The following is a 16,351-nucleotide window of genomic DNA, read 5'->3' as shown; positions in this document are numbered from 1 at the left end:
GGGGCGGCGAAAGCCAACACATTCTGGCTAGGCTTATAAATGCCTTCGGGCAGATAGCCTAGTACCTACCTATGAACCTATTTAAAGTTCACTTACAGCTGGAATAAGGAAAAGATTATCTGGATACCCCAATACCCCACACAGGACCAGTCACCTACAGCTAGAACAAGGAAAAGATTATCTGGATACCCCAATATCCCACACAGGACAGAGGTTTAAATCTAATATTTACAGGGAAAAAAAAAAAACTTTTTTCACCACCTACTTACACTTTTCTAGTTGTCATCCTTTTTTTCAAAAGAAAAGTTTAGTAAAAGGTCAGGCTATTCTTGCTGCAAGAATGACATTCCAGTATGAAGAGGTATGGAATGAACTTATGAAATGTAAACATATGTTTAAAAAAACACAAAGGCAGTATCTCCAAGGCAACTACTGTAGTGTTAAAGCCACAATACCATTAAAATAACTTACTACAAGTAATTAAGTAAGTTTGTTCTTTTACTATAATGATGAAGTTTTTTACAGTAAAAGAACAAAATCACTTAATTACTTGTAGTAAGTTAGTTTAATGGAATTGTGGTTTCAGCACTACAGTGGTTGCCTTGGAGATAGTGCTTTTGTGATTTTTTTTAAACATAGGTTTATTGTAAGGGTATAACCAGAGAATCTAGTTAACAACTTGATCAAGGAAGTGTGTGATGGTTGGGGAGGGAATTTAAACCCCTATTGTGCCTGGGACTCAGTAAGCCACCCCAAGATACTAGTGAAGTGAAACACGAAAAAGCATTTACCATCCAACACAATCATTTTTTCAGTGAGATTAAAGATATAGTTAAGCATAACTGGAACATTTTTAAAGTTGATAAAGACATGCATAATATGGTGAGGGTAACACCAACATGTATTACAAAACCAGCCCAAAATTTCAAGCAATTATTTGAAAATAAAATTTCAGGGATTTTATCCCAAGAAGTGGGAACATATTCCTGTAGTTGTTGCAAACAGCGTTCGTACATTACAAAGGTGGAAATCCTTACACTGGACAACATTCTTAAAAGTCATGTTACTTTTCAAAAAGGTAAGTGCAATACATCCATGGTTGTTTATTTAGCAAAGTGTGATCAGTATCCAGCATATTATACAGGTAAAACTGAAAAATCACTTAAAACACAAATTTATGAACACATCTATAATATTGCAAACCACAAAGAAACCAACACATTATATAAACATTCTACAGGCTGTTCTGGTTTTAAAAAGTTTTCCTTTGGGATTTTAGAAAATATCAGCATTAATCTCAGGAGGGGTGACTGGAACTTCTGGCTTACTTATAGAGAACAAGTGGCAGCTTAGGCTTTGTGCTACTTTTCCTCCAGGTTTAAATGAATATGCATCAGTTGCACCAGTACTTAACATTAGGGCTGACAAATTGTAAATATATTACATTTTTTACCAATATGCTATATTTACCAATAGATTTCCACATTAATGATATCTTGTGTGTTATGGAGGCCTGTGCCTTTAAGAAAAGTTCATTTAATCTCCAAGTATCCTGTGTACCTCTCTGCATCAAAGCACTGCCTTTTCAACAGTATGAAAAGTGTTGGCTTATCTGCTCATGTTATTCTAATGCATGCTCTCTGTTGAGACTAAAACACTCAATCATTTTATTTACTATTTTAATAAAATTTATTATTTTTTAACCGTTATTCATATTTGGATTCTGTGTTAGTTCTACTGTCGCTCATGTGATTCGTACCCAGGATATATCTGGAGGTGATGTACAGCCTGAAGTCCTATTGTGGAATAATTACGGTTATAGTGTGACTGTAATATGTCATGGACGTACCACTACATCACATCAGTGTTACCACTTGATAGTTGCATAAACACATATGGATGTATGTTAGGATTTCATGGCATTATAACTTTTTCACTAACAGTGTCAGGGGGACAGTGATGTTGTGGCACGTGTTGAAGTTTGACATGTACTTATACAGGGTGCTCCATGTATTGTTTGGTATGTGTACAATATCACAGTGACAGCTTCCTCAATCACTGACACTTGATTTTGCACTGCGATACTTTCTGTGCACATAGGCATAGTTGCATTGCCATCGGTTTCCCATACACTGTACCATTTATTATAATGGATCACTTCATTATTCACACATCAGTTGCAGATGCTTCAGACAATATCTATTGCTATTACATGTGACACATGCATGCAATACTAAGCTATGTGTAGGGAATTAACCCATAATAGTGTGACCATTGAATGTGTTGTTCTCCATATGGCCAATTCCTATGTCAACCAGGGATGCTTTAGTAAAGTGTATTACATTTGGCACAGCAAGCTCCCACACATCTGGTAGGCCATACAGAGCTATTCTTTGAGATGCATACCCATTAGGATTTGATGGTGAAAACTTCCCTTCAAGGTGTTCTACTAGTTGCTTGTGTGATAAGTCTATCTGTTTTACACACAGTAAATACACATCTCAGTGACAACCCTGGTGGCATGGGTTTGATTCTTGCAAGTTGGGATTGTGGCACATGTGTCATGCAAACCTGTCAACTGACCAAGAGTGGCCATGATTTAACTCCACTTTTAACACTGTTCCTCTTAACCTCTCCAAAACATGTCCATTTTTGTGGAAGGGGTGGTGAATTTCCCTCAGAGAATACTGATAATCATTACAGTTGTACACGTCTGTTCCTGTAGAACATGTTTAATAAGTTACAGTGACATATTCTGTCAAAATTGCAGATCAATGTTCATAATAGTTTAAAAGTGTCCATGATTGTGCCTGTTTCTGTCCACATTTGTCCATGAGTCTCTTGCTATATGTCCATGATTGGTTGAGATCTATGGTGACATGTCAGTCATATACAAGCAAACATTTTGCACATCTTTGGAGTATGCTCATGCCCCCCTATTTTGTATACCACCCTCGCTAAATGTCCCCACCAGTGAGCATGTCAGTGATGTTTATATCACAACCATTCACCTCCGTTGACATGTAACCTTGTGTGATACTATCATGTGTGATGATATAATATACTTGCACTGGAGGTATTAATAGCAGTACATATTGTGTTGTCTACAAATATCATTAAGGTTATGCTACTGACTTGTCATTGAAGTGTACATACATTGATATATCCTATCTTGAAGATACCGCCATATTTACCATACCCTCATCCTCTTTACTCATTCATGTCTGCGGCCATTTTCATCAGCACACTTTCCCTGACAAATGTACATTTCCTTTGATTTGCCCTTGCCCCACCCCCATAATTTCATTCTGAAAATAATTTCACTGCCACTTTTTTACTGTTATTACTGCTGTTATTAAAATATTTTCAACCCTGATAGTCATTGTTGCTGTCCGCTCAATCTCTCTGAGCAGTTTTGCTTGTAGGCACACTTGAATGCTTCATGTCTCTGCATTTGTGCAGCTCCACATAGTTTCATTGCAGCAGCGCTGTTGCTGCCCACAAACACTTGCTTGTATTCGTGTAAGTATGATGAGCAGCATAAACATGTGACTAGCACCACTGCTCATTCTGCAAACGTGTAAATTCTGTGTAGGCTTCGCACGTGGCATACAAGGACTTTATTGAATTCCCAAGATAGATTTTTTTGTGGCTTTAATTTGTTAACCACATTACCAATAGTTCGGCATTTGTTAGGGCTGAATTGTATATTGCATAGTGCTCTTAGTGGGACAAGAGTTCTATGGAGTTTTAGTTCAAACCCCTTGATATTTTGGAAGGCGGTACAGCTGTGAGTTTTATTTGGAACACTGACGTCATATTTAAAAATTTTATTAAAAGTTTGTTCTAGTTTTTGAAGCTGTGTCTGATGAATGGTGATTAAAAATGGAGATCAATAACTACCTTTGTAGCATCAGGTTCATAGGTGGTTACTAGGCTAATGGCCACAGGGGGGCTTTTTTAAGCCTAGCCATGCTTCCAAATGTGAGAATCAAACCCTGTAGTTTGTGTCTGTATGGTAAACACCCTAACCATAAAGTCAACCCCCAGACCCTTATGTCAACCTCCAATCCCCCATCAGGAGCTTCAGGGATCTTTTTTTTTTTTTGAAAATAAAGTAGCCTATGAGTGAAATTCATAGCTACAGTTACAGACTTCTGAACTGTGAGAGTGAAATCAGCAAACAGTGACAGTGAGCAGAATGCCAGTGCAGTAAGCCTGACTGCAGTAGAGCTGGCTTTCACATGTGTACAGTGTACAGACAGCTACCCAAGATGATCATAGAGACTTGTACAGACCAAGCTGAGAAAGAGAAGTCCTGCACATATATTTAAGAGGTGCACACATGTGAAAGTCTGCTCTAACCATATCTTTCAACCTCTTAGATCAAGAAATCTGGACAATACCATAAATAATGGGGGAGGCAAAGCCCCAAAAGTAGGGACACTTTTTAAATATTGCTCTTACAAAGTTAGAAAGTGGTAGAATAGTGGGCTTTGCATCAGCATGAATTTTATGAAGGATGTGAAGTTTGAAACTCAAGTATCTATATATATATATATATATATATATATATATATATATATATATATATATATATATATACATATGGTGAAAATGGGGAAGGATACAGAGACGCAAGGTGTATGAAAGAACATAATAATAGGAAAGAGTTAAGGGGTATGACAAAATATAAAAAATACATTCAGTGGTGACTGATCACACAATAGGCAGTGTTCACAAAAGGAGAGAGAGACAGACATACAGGCGATAGAAAACTGGTGATGGTGAAGGATGTGGGACAAGGCATAATGGGTTGGTACACAGATGCGACTAGCATACTATGAAACTGACCTGAAGATCTTTATTTAGAGCCCTTTCCAGGGGCATCAGGATGGCATATTCCTGATGCTGAGAGGGAGGTCTCCAGTGGTTTGATGTCTGCAGGTTGCTGGTTCACTGAGCTATCAACTGGCTGCAGGCAGTACTGGCACTGGTCCCACTCTCTCTTCATCGTTGTTTCAAATGTCGCTTCTGTTACAGCCTGCAGCTGGAGCTGCTCAATTCTAATGATATCATGGGCTGGCCTCATTAATGGAGTCAACACGTTCTCCTGACAAGGCACTCCTGGGATGCAGAGGAGGTGGGGATCTAGCTGCTGCAGGAGCAGAGTACTGCAGCCAAGGTGTCTCTGGCTGTTCTTTACCTGCAAAAGAAAATAAAATGGAAGAAAGGGGACATTAAAATAATGAAAATTACTAAATAAGGGCAAATAAATAGAAAAAATGGTAGACACTTATGAGATTGGGGGACCAGCCACTGTAGCCTGCTGAGGTAGGTATGACATCTAGATGAGTTTGATGTCTTCCAGTGTTGACACCTTCTGAGCTGTAATCCCTAACAGTTTACCCGCAAGCATATTGCACCTGTACTAGAAACGTTCACCCAGACTCTGCCACAACTTGTTGTGAGGGAAAGGTTAGCTTGCTTTTGCTTTCTTGTATTTTGTGTTACTTTATTTCTTTCTTCTATTTTGTAATTGTGATTCATTTTCTTTACTCTGTGTTTTAGTTGTATTCTGCTTTTAATTAAATATTTAAGCTAGAGAAGTGGCTACAGCTGTGTCTTTTGTGAGTCACACAGAAATATTTCCCCACCCTGAAACAGTTGTATTTTTAAACTCAACTGTCTTTTTAGTTGTCTATCCCTTATGCTAATATGAATGCATATTTCTTTCCCTCTCCTCTTTCATTGGCTATTGTGAGCAAGTAAAAAAATGTTATTTTGTGAAATCAGTCCCCTTCAACTATTTACATTTGTTGGCCATCCCACTGTATTCCCTAAAACCAGAATACAAAGTGCCCACCCCTTCCTGTCTCTCTTGCTCTTAAAATTAGTGGGTCTCTGCTTAGATAGCTAAAGCTTAAGTTACCCCCTCTTTCATATTTAACTTAGTGCACGCTACAGCTCTTAGGATATTAACCAATTTGTCCACCTTACCTTTAAAACCTGCAACATCTAGTCCAAGACCACCAATTACTGAAGAGCCCAAATTCTACCTGTCAGTAGTCATCTTAGGATTAGTGCTTCTGTTTTGCTCCTGGTTAGAGAAGGAGCATAGGAGCATTATTTCCTGGGGACTGCTGATCACTGGAAAGCCTAATAACTGATTCACAGGTGCCAGTTTGTAATTTGTGCCATATTTTGCTCCTAGTGAGAGAAGGAGCAGACTACATAGATAACTCTTTCTGTTTGGGAAGTGAGTGTCTGCGCTTGACCTTCCTGATTGGTCAGGTTGCTATTCAAGGCATCTAGCAAGAAAAGGCTACAACAAGCCTACAGACCCTTACATCACCTGGGCCAAGGCTGATGACAAAACAGGCTGTGGCCTGCTTCTCATCTTGGGATTAATGTTAATGTTTTGCTTCTGGTGAGGAAAGAAGCAAAGGAGCATTGTATCCCAGCAGAGTGAAACTGTGGTGAAGCCAACACTAGTAGTAGTCAGGCAGTAGCCAGTCATGTGATTCCCCTCCTCTCATCATTCTTGACAAGCTATTTATTTCTTTTCAGTAAGTATTGCTTTTTTAGCTTCTAACTTCAGAATATCTGTCTAAGTACTTTATCCATAAATCCTAAGGCTCTACATAATAGTTTCCCCTCAGGTGTTTGGCAATGCCCTGTATAGCTGTAGACACCTTGAGTTGACATATTTCTGTAAAAGCACCTTTGAAATTTTACCAGTACCTAGTTGTGTACAGGACAACTAGTTTGTAGTGACAAGCACTGCCCCAGAGTTGCAAATTGGATACTCCTGACATTACTGTATAAACTCACTCCAACTGTCATCAATAAAAATGGTCTGTAGCCCTGGATATGAACTTTCCTGCTATGTCTGTTACCAGCTTAGTGGATATGGGCATCTTGAGGCAAGTAGAAATTGTCTCATGTTTACTGACAACCAATTAATTCTCAAACAGACTGATATGGTATGTGAGAGATGTATTTACACAATATCACTGGAGGCCAAGCTCTCACATAAAAACACTTCTAATGCCAATAAGGTTCCCAGTAGTACACACATTGTAACCATCACACAGAGTTCAAAACAGACACACAGACCCATATATGCTAAGGCGTTTAAATGTAACCTTCCTAAACTCCAAATACCTCCTAGATGAAGTACACATAACAAACACCCTCAGCATCCCAGAATGCACTCTTTCAAAACAACACCCACATCTACACATACAGCCGCATTTCATGGAGCCTTTACTTCCAAGCCCATAAGGCAAGCCACCACAGAATCCAATATTTTAGTCATTGGAGACTCCATTGTGAGACACACTGATGTCCCTATCACCAGGCTGATTAAGGAGAAAGTCAAGGTCAGTTGCTTATCAGCAGTTAGGATCTGTCACATTATGCATGCACTCAGGTCATTATTGGGCCACAAGTACCAGTATGACTCAGTCATAGTCCATGTGGGAGTAAATGACCTGAGATGCACCTCCCTAAACTATATGAAGAGACACCATGCAGCTGTCGAAATATGTGTCCCAGGCTGGTATGAGCTTAACACTGAGCAACATTTTACCTTCTCGGAAAATGATACCACAATATGAACAAAAGATGACTGACTTTAATAACTGGCTTAGTTTCTGGTGTCATTCTAAGGGGGTGCAACGTTTGTCAACATGGAAGGAGATGGTCAACAGACCACGCTGCTTTGCCAGAGATGGTCTGCACCTCTCCCTTCTAGGCTTTTGAATATTAGCTAAAACATTATCTTCCCACATAGTGCCTTTTTTAGGCAATGCCAAACTGAAAGTACTTCTGACATAGCAAATCAAAACCAAGAAAATCTAAACGTATTACAGGTCAATGCTAGGAGTCCAAACAAAAAACTCTACTCCCTAGCAGCTCTCCTCACCCTAGAGAATGGTAACATCTGTGTGGTCGCTGAGACATGGTTTAAAGCTGCAAAGAGAACACTAAAGGTTATAATACATTCCACACATTTAGACCAGTTACTACACAGACAGGGGTCTGAATGGAGAGATGATGGAGTCTGAATGGAGAGACGATAAGTCAGCAAGAAAAGGAGAGTAGTATTGCTGGAACTGAATTCATCCTCAAGTCTTGGTGAGTACATTCACAAACTGGACCCTATTTTTCTCCAAATCTCACCAAGATGACACTGATATATAGACTGTATTTTACATAGCATGCATCATGGACAGAAGTAGGGTAAAAATATAAAAGATAGCTGAGTGCACAAGACCCAGGATAAAACAGTGCTCGATCCTGGTAGGCGCACTGGTACCTGGACAGGAAAAAAAAATGACAGTGTATAATCCTCAAGATATGGAAACATTCCTACAATGGGGCTAGGCCAGACCCAGGGGGAGGATGATTCCCCTGTTGCAGAAGGAAGTATCAGTCCACAAAAATCACAAAAATTGATAGGCCACAAAAGAGTCATAAAGACAATAGAGTGGACCATTGAGAACTAGAAAGAAATTACGTATTGTTACTATTATGCAAGAAGCCCAGAATTTCCAGACAGAAGACATACAAGAAGATTAAGAGAGAAATTAGAGGAAAGAAAAATACTTCCACAAGAAAAACTGTCAGAAGCTTCAAATAAAAATGTGTGTCCATTAATACAACAGATTTATGAAAAACATTATATTGACCAAGAAACCTTGAGCTGTTTGGAAAAAGTAGTGACTGAGGAAGTTCGAAAATATAAAGAGCAAAATCTAGAGACTTTTGAAAGGTATAAAAAAGAAATAAGGACATAGGAAAGAGAGAGAGATCTGTTATGGTGCAATATTTATGCAAAGTAGAAAGCCAAATTAATCAACACAAAAATGCAGTCCCAAAGATATTCAAAGAGAAATATAGGCAAAAGTACCAAGATACAGAAAAATTCACAAGAAAAAATCAGATCACAAAGAGAGAATGTACAACTGAAGATTAATAAAGTAGAAGTTAAAAAAATGAAGTGAATGATTTAGTTTTGAAAATCTAATACAGGTTATATCACAGCATGATGGAACAATGAGTCCCCAAAGTAAGGAGAAACAAGAGGAGCAGGAGACATCTGAAGAAGAAATATGGACATGGGAAAGGAAAATAGATTTAATATGGTGCAATCTCTATCCAAAGGAGAAAGCAAAACTAATTAATACAAAAAGAGCAACACCAAAGATATTTGAAGAGAAATACAGGCAAAGACATCCAGACATGGAAATTTTTGCAATACAAAAAAATTAGAAAAAAAAAGGAACAGTAGAAAGAAGATTAGTATTGGAGAAGTTAAAGAAAGAGAAACTGAGGTTATGGAGTACCTGCGAAGTGACGGATTTAGTGTAATCTAAATCAGGTAATATAACAGGATAGAGCAATGGATCCCAAAATTAAGACGAAACCAGTGGAGCAGAAAACATCTGATATTTTGCCATATGATGATACTTTGGAGCGTTTCATAGGAAACCAGTATAAATGTTCAGTTGGAGTTGCAGAGCAAGGGAAGGAACAGTAAACTGTGGCAACTCTTCCCAAACAATGTTGAGGAGAGATAGGTCAATGAGTTTCCATATGAAAGAGCAATGGATGATGCAGGTAGAAACTGAAGAGAATGAAGAGAATGTGGCACAGGAAGATGCTCTGGAACTTTCTATAGAATGCCTGCAGAAAAGAATGTGCCCTCAGTTTAGAATAAAATGATCTAAGGGAAGAGCTGCTTGATTTAATAGAGATAGACAGACGTATTAAGATCAATGAAATAGTACACAGAAAGTCAATAAAACCCAAAAAGTTAGAAGTTTGATAAAACAAATGAACACCAGACTATCCTCAGAGATTTATGCAATATAATAGAAGTAAATAGGATACATTATTGTGCAGTTAAATTAATAACAGAAAAAGTAACTACAGAAATATAGGGTAGTAAGGGAAAGGAAGTGGAGAAATCGAATGCCATCATGGAAATATCGAACAGAGAAAACTGTAAAACAATTAAAACAAGAAGTGTCACTGTCAGAAGAGTATAGAAGAGGGAACAGATCAAAAAAATACACAGAAAGATAGATGTGATAAAAGCAATGCACAGTATCGGAACAGGTCAAGATTTATTATGCACTATCACAAATAAACTAAAAATGTCAGCACAGGCAGAAACATTTAGAAGATATGCAGATAAATATAAAGGAAAAGTACAAAATAAGCAATTTATTGATGACCCAAACGAGTTTAATAGAAAATCGGGAAACAAGGTAAAAGGAATTGAAAGACCACCAAAAAAAGAAGAAACAGATACATTTTGGAGAAATTCTGTGAAGAACCTGTGGAACATAACAACGATGCTAAATGGATAGTGGAAATAGAAGAAAGAATAAGAAATTGAAATGTACAGGATATGAAATGGGATGAAGTAACAACCAGATAAATTGAAACAAAGTTAAGAAAAGCTCCTAAATGGAAAACCCCAGGTCCAGGTACAGTACCTGACTTGTGGTTAAAAGTATTAACATCTTTACGTGAAGATTTAGTCATGAGTAAGAACTAGTTATATGTGCACTCCGAACAGAGACCAACCTAGTTAACAACAGAAAAAAAAATACTACTTAAGAGTGAACCTGCAAGCTATCCTAAAAAGTATAGACCAATAATTTACCTTCCAATGATGTATAAACTATATACTGGAACTGATGCTGACAAAGTTTACAGCCATTTAGAAGAAAACTCAATCATGGCAATAGAACAACAGGGTAATAAAAGAAAGTCATATGGAACAAAGGATCATTTGTTGTTAAATAAAGTCAGAAATGAGAAATGTAAAAAGGGCAAGAATTTAAGTATGACATGGATAGAGTACAAAAAAGCCTTGCCCTTAACCCACTAAGCTGTCTGCTTAACAGATTAATTTATGGCTATAATTTGGCTCCTAGAAAGCAACAAGGTGTAAAGACTTCTCCTCTTCTGTTTGTCAATGATTTATAACTGTACAGCTCATCAGATGAGGACCTGAAAGCACAACTACAAGTAGTCAAAACTTTTTTAGATGATATAAGAATGTCATTTGGTCTTGATAAATGTGCAAAAGCAACCTTTAAAGCAGGAAAGCTGCAGCACCAAGAAAACATCATTTTGAGACAAAATGTGATATAAAAGAACTTGAGCAAGATGGATTATATAAATATTTGGGAACTGATAAAGGATTAACAATAAAACATGAAAACGTGAATAAAATTTAGTAAGGAATGTTTTAGAAGACTTAAATTAATCCTTAAAACAGTGTTGACATCTAGGAACAAAATTCAAGCAATGAATCAATTTGTTCTTTCCATCCTAACCTACAGTTTTGGAGTGATTCATGCTCATCAAATGATTTATAAATATCAATGCATACCAAGATTATATATTCCCCATTCCAAAGGAGGTATGGGCCTCCTTGAAATTGATTACATGTATAGATCTGCAATTGTGTGACTGCATACATATCTTCTGACCTCACAAAACCCAAACATAGTGAAAGTTTTGAAATATGAGGAGAATAAATATAAGATGACTACCCTTCTTAGTCTAGCAGAAGCATATCAGCATCAAGTGGGAATGGAAATCAAACCAGAAGTAGATAAAACTCATGCAGCAACTGAATGTACCAAAAAAACAAAACAAAAAAAAAAAGAATATAAGATGAAGGATCAGATGAGAATGCAAGAAATGTGGAAAATGCATAAATATAGTTGTGGGTATAGAAACCTCCTGTAAGAACCTCATGTTGATCAGGAACAAATGCAGGAATGGTTAAGGAGAGGTAAATTCAAACCAAAAGATGAAAGGTTAATATTGTCATACATGATCATTTAATAAAGTTGTTTATTGGAAAAAAATATTGGTGGCCCAAGATAGTGGGTTACTTACATTACTGAAAATGTGGGAGAAACAGACAAATGTAGGTTTTATAAAACATAATTGGAAAGAGTTGCACACATTGTTGCTGGTTGTGATATAATAATGGCAGAAGGACTGTATACTGAAAGGCATAATAATGTGGCAAGACTGTTGCACTGGGATTGTGCAAACATTATAATGTTGTAGTAGCTGAAAAACACTGGAAACATGAGTCACAAAGCAAAATAGGAAATGATGAAGTCTACATCACATGGGATCACCCATTATCAGCAGTTCAAAAGATAGATTCAAGAAAACCAGATATAGTGTTCCATGAAAAAAGGCAAAAGTTGCATTGATCATTGAAATTGCTATACGCAATGACTACAGTGTCTTGCATACAGAGAGACACAAAGTCATAACATATCAGGATTTTTAGGCAGAAATGAGTGCAATGTGGAATAAAGATACCCAGATAGTTCCAATAGTAGTAGGAGCAATGGGTCTTATAAAAAAGACTCTATTTAGATATGTCACCAATACATGTAAGTCCATACAAGTTGCAGAAGGGGTCATTACTGGGTACATTGCGGGTGCTGTGAAGATCCCTTCTAGCTGACAACATAGATTGAAATAATACTAATTTCAAGAACTTTAATCATACTTTCACTTAGGAATGGGATTCCTTCCCATCATCGTATTAGAAACCCAAAAGATTTGGGAAATTAAAAGAGTGATACCATGAAATATAACTCCCCCTGCTATCACTAGGGAACAGGTCCTTAATGAAGTCTCTAAAGCCAAGAACACTGCGTCAATGGGCCCAGACAATGTCCCAAGATGCCTTCTAAATAGCATAAAACATGATCTATCAGGCCCTCTGCAATAGCTATTTAACTGTAGCCTACAAACAGGCTTCATGCCTCATGAATGTAGAACAGCAACAGTCATCCCTCTGCACAAAGGTGGTCTATCTACAGACCCTGAAAACTACAGACCCTTAAGTCTTGCTAGTCTCATATGTAAAGCCATGGAAAGAATTATCATGGAAATTATCAGTATTGACACAGGAGACCCTGGAAACTACAGACCCTTAAGTCTCGCTAATCTCATATGTAAAGCCATGGAAAGAATTATCATGGAAATGATCAATATTGACACAGGAGACCCTGGAAACTACAGACCCTTAAGTCTAGCTAGTCTCATATGTAAAGCCATGGAAAGAATTATCATGGAAATGATCAATATTGACACAGGAAACAGTGGTGGTGTTTCCATATTCATAAAGGATGTGCACACCTCCAGACTGGTAGCCCAACATAATGCATCTGAAATACTTCAGGTGCAGCTAATATTGGGTAAGACAGCAATTCAGGTCACAGCCTGCTATAGGTCCCCAACCATGTCCCAAGACTCACACTCCACATTCCTAAGCACCCTGGAGAATATTAGAGTCCAACCTAACATTCTTATACTGGGTGACTTCAACTACCCCTTCATTAACTGGGAAAACTACTCATGTACCTATACATTTGCCCAATGTTTCCCAGAATTCATTAATTCCAATGCCGTGGACCAGCTTGTTCTTACCCCCACTAGAGTAGCAACACCCTTGACCTGGTCATTACTAACATGGGCGACCATTGTTTTACACCAGTAGTCAGCTCCTCCCTGGTTATATCCAACCACAAACTAATCACCTTGGAAATGCACATCCCTCCAACCCCACCCCCCACCCCACAAAGGTAACCACCATGAAAAACTTCTCCAAAGATAACTTTAGGCTCCTAAAAACAGAGGTGGCTAACTTCACGGCACCCATGCAAATGGAGAATAGTTGCATGAACGCCGAATGATATACCAATGCACTGTATGAACACGTACACAAATATATGGATCTCGTCATACCCAATAGAACCGAGATGCTCTCCTCAAAAAAAAAGGAAGCCAATCTGGTGGTACCCTGTCATAAAGAAACTCTACAACAGAAGGAGGAAACTAATGCGAAATAAGGCGAAGTCCCAACACTGGAAAAACTTCCTTATCAGCCTCAACAAAAGGTTGAGATCCCTCATCAAATCTTCTAAAGCTAGCTATGAAAACAGAATTGCAGCAGATAGTAAAGACAGCCACAAGGCCTTCTATAGTTATGTAAAGAATCTCCACGGCAATACCCAGATTTGGTTTGAGCTACTGCACAATGGTACATCCTATACCGAGCCAACAGGTATTATCAATATACTGGCCAACAGATTCATTGCCAACTTTACCACCCTCCAAAGGTTAGTAGATTGCCAGGCATCCAGTATTACTGCAGCACAGGTTAAAACAGCACTGTCCAAGGCCAGGAATACAGCATCTATGGGACCTGACAATATCCCTGGCTGTGTTCTACATGAACTACATAGTGAACTGGCACATCACATGTGTGCCCTATTCAATCACAGCCTCACCTCTGACTTTGTCCCTACTTAATGGTGCACTGCTACAATAATCCCTCTCCACAAAGATGGAGTGACTACAGACCCCGGAAATTATCGCCCAATTAGCCTGATGAGTCTGATATACAAAGCTATGGGACGCATCATTATGGACCTAATAAATAAGGATATAGGGAATCTCCAAACTCTGGATTCTAAACAGTTTGGTTTTGTGAAGGGCAGAGCATGCCTGCTCAACTTGGTCAACTTCTTTGAGTCCATCACCAGAGCTGTGAATGAAAACAAGGTGGTTCATACAGCCTACCTTGATCTGGCCAAAGCCTTTGATACCATTCCCCACTCAGGAATCATAGAAAAACTCACTAAGATAGGCATCAACCCCTATATCACTAGGTGGGTTGCAAACTGGCTTACAGATAGAACCCACAGTGTGAAAGTAGCTGACTCCACGTCAGACTGCCAACCAGTCACGAGTGGAGTCCAAAAGGGTTCGGTCCTGGGTCCTCTCCTGTTTGGTATATACTTCTCTGAAGTCCAAGCCAACATGAAGGGACTTTGGCTAACAAAGTTCACAAACGATTGCAAGTTGGGAGCTATTATTAACTCCCCAAGTGATGTTGACATCCTACAGAAAGGCCACAATGACACCAACAACTGGTATAAGAACCATGGCCTTAAGCTCAGTGCTAAAAAATGTGTCGTCATCCTCCTTGGGAAAAACCCGGTTCCCTTGAATTACCACATTGATGGTCGTCCACTAAACAGAGAAGGTGATATAAGAGATCTGGGAACACAGGTTGACAGCAACCTCTCTTTTGACCACCACATTGCCACCATGGTCAGCAAGTCCTTTTATGTGGCACATTTCATTACTAAGGGTTTTGCATCCAGGAAGAAAGAGGTCATTGTCTCCCTCTACTCTTCCCTCATTAGGGCAGTCATCGAGTACAATGCCCCATTTGGCATGTACCTCACTAGACATCTGCAACAACTGGAGAGGCCACAAACATACCTCACAAAGAGAATCCAAGCCTTAAACACTTGTCCTATATGGACAGACTCAAAAATAATCCAACTATTCTCTGTCTCGTATCGCCTACTTAGAGGCAATCTCTGCTTGACTTACAAAGCCATGTCTGACCCAGCTCTGTTAGAAATGCTACAGCTAAAGAAATCCCAATCCCTCCTCACCACATGGTCCAGCGACCTCAACCTCATTACCACAATCAACAGAACATACTGGAGGGACAGGTTCATAACCAAAGACTGCCCATGCTATGGAATAGACTTGCCTTACATGTCAATCAGAGCACCTCACTAGCCCTTTTCAAGAGAAATCTTGATGAGTGGATGGGAAATAGAAAATTCACCCTGGGGATCACTCCAGTGGCTCTACTCAACAGAGGCATTAGGAACTAAGGTTGGGTGGCACGATGCCAGGGTAATCCTATGGGCTAGTCTTGTAAAGGCTCCAGGGCCATTAGCCTAGTGCATACCTATGAACCTAGAAAACAGCATCATTATTATTTAACCATATATTTTCATGTATTGATTTCCATTTGGCTGTATAAATGAAATTAATCCATTGTATAACTATTTTAATAACTGATGATAAAGCATATATTTCTAAATTAGTGAACCCAATACCACCAGAATACCAACTTCTGATATGATATCCTAAATCTATTCCTGGTTTATAAGGATACTAAAATAGTTTGTAGTGCAGAGTTAAATTTCTTTATAATTTCCTTAGAAGGAAAAGTAGAAATAGTTTTAATAATGTATTACACCTAAGGTAAAATGATCATGTTTATTAAAGTTAATCGTTTCTCTATAGCAAAAAAAAAAATCATTCAATTTGTTAATTAACTGAACAATATTATCCCAATAAATGTGTAATTATTGCTAGGTCTTTAAGATTCCAACCAGCACTCCTCTTTTTCCCCATTTTTGCACATGTGGTTGGGGTATCACTTCACCAGTGACAATAATCTAGAGCCAAGATTTAC

Source organism: Protopterus annectens, chromosome 13.part0, assembly GCF_019279795.1.
Source record: "Protopterus annectens isolate FY-2018-M chromosome 13.part0, PAN1.0, whole genome shotgun sequence".
NCBI classification, from domain to species: Eukaryota; Metazoa; Chordata; order Ceratodontiformes; family Protopteridae; genus Protopterus; species Protopterus annectens.
This window is presented reverse-complemented; position numbering follows the sequence as displayed.